Below are 2,286 nucleotides of genomic sequence, written 5' to 3'. Positions count from 1 at the left end.
AAATATTTGGAAATTAAGAAGAAGAATGAAGATAGACTAATGCAACAACAACTTAGTCTTGGGCCTCTAGTTGTAGATCCTACTGTTTTTTCATCATTCCACGATGGAAAATTCTGTATGGAGCAAATGAAATAGGCTGCTGCGACATGGATTTTGATGCATGACCACCCATTTTCAATAGTGGAAGAGGAAGGATTCAATATGTTCTGTAGACGTGGAATGTCTGAATGGACTAGTATATCAAGAGCAACTGCAAGAAAGAATTGTTTTATGATATATGAATCGGAGAGAAAACGATTGTCTAGTTTGCTGAAAACAGCAAGAAATATTAGCCTAACTACCGATTTGTGGAAGTCGAAGAACCAAAAAATTGAATATATGGTGGTCACTGCCCATTGGATTGATTCAAACTGAAAATTAAATAAGCGAGTTCTTAGTTTTTTTAATATTCCTCCTCCTCGGGGCGGCCCTCAAATATCTGATGCCAATCTTAAATGTGCAAGAGATTGGGGAATCGAGAATAAGATATTTACAGTTTCAGTTGATAATGCTAGTGTCAATGATGTTGCGATAAGAAATTTGTTGAATGATCTTTCAAGGATAAAGAATAATATTGTTTGTGGAGGAAAATTGTTTCATGTTAGATGTTGCGCACATATTTTGAACCTCATAGCTCAAGACGGCCTAACTGAAATCAAGGATATTGTTGATGATATTCGACGGAGTGTTGATTTTATAAGGCGAACGGATGCTAGGCTCCTTAAATTTGCTGAGATCTTGAAGTATTTAAATTTATCTGAGAGGAAATTGATTGATGATTGTAAAACAAGGTGGAATTCCACGTACGAGATGCTCAAAGTTGCATTATCTTTCAAAGAAGTTTTTCCAAGATTCAAGGACCGAGAACCAAGTTATGTTGATTGTCCTGCCTGCCGAGGAACAGTGGAAAAGATTGGAAATTATATTTTCTATCTTTAAAGTGTTTCATGGAGCAACAAAGGTGATTTTTGGAACAGAATATCCCACCTCCAATTTGTTTTTGAATGAGGTTTTTAGAGTGAAGATGGTCTTAGATGAAAAATCTCATGATAAAGAAGAGTATATTCGCATAATGATTCAAAAAAGGAAAAGCAAGTTCGAAAATTATTGGGGGGAATGCAATTTACTGATGTGCATTGGTTGTGTTGGATCTATGGTGTAAATTGCGAGTACTTGAATTTATTTTTCCAAAACTTTATTCCATTATCGCGGCACGAGAGAACATCACAAATGTGAAAAATATTTTGTCCTCGATTTACAAAGAATATTTAGATGCTACCATTGAAAACATGCAAGAGTCAAGAAATAGTTTGGAATCTCAAGGTAGCAACCAGGTTAGGAGAAATGCTGAAGATAGTGGTAGTTCATCTTCAGGATGGTTTGAGTTCTCTTCTTATTTAAGAGAAACATAAATGGTGCGGCCAGAAAAATCTGAGTTGGATGTTTATTTGGAGGAAGGATGTCGTTTGTATGATCCAGAAGAAAATTTTGATGCTTTGGGTTGGTGGAAGTTGAATACATATAAATTTCGAATACTACTTCTTTAGCAAGAGATGTTTTAGCCATACCTATCATCGGAGTTGCTTCAGAAGCTACCTTTAGTGCAGGAAGTCGTGTAATTGATAAGTATCGTGCTTCTTTAGCTCCCACTACCATGGAAATGCTAATGTGTGGAGGAGATTGGCGCCGAAAACGATATGGAGTGACAAAGAAGGCAAATGTAAGTAATTGAGTACATTTCATGTTTTTATTGTTAAATAACATTTATTTCTATTGATTTCAGGTTGAAAAACAACATTTAGCAATTGAGTTGCCCGACAATTTAACAGACAAGTGGTATACTTATTTATTTATTGAAGTTAACCTCATATTGTATTTATTGTTCATTTTAATTAGAATAACTTGTATTTGTCTCTTTGATTTAAATGCAGGATTGCAAGATTTGAGAAAGTGATTTTGTTATACAGTGAGTCTTTTTATGATTAACATATTTTCTTAGCATTCTTGCATTTTTATAAATTTTAGAAATACAATCATATTTATAATAGTAATATTATATACTATTACTATTTGTTGAAACAGAAAATGTCTTTGATTTCAGGATTGGTGGAGTGCAAGTTTGAAGAGTTGGATCAAGTGATTTTGTTGAGATTTTGTTTATGTCGTGGAATGATGAACTTCTTGATATGGATTGTTTTGATGAATTATTATTTTGATATTTGGATGAGATGTTTAAATATGAATGTA

The sequence above is a fragment of the Henckelia pumila genome, chromosome 2, assembly GCF_033568475.1.
Source record: "Henckelia pumila isolate YLH828 chromosome 2, ASM3356847v2, whole genome shotgun sequence".
NCBI classification, from domain to species: Eukaryota; Viridiplantae; Streptophyta; class Magnoliopsida; order Lamiales; family Gesneriaceae; genus Henckelia; species Henckelia pumila.
The sequence above is the reverse complement of the archived record's forward strand: the minus strand, read 5'-3'. Positions refer to the sequence as shown.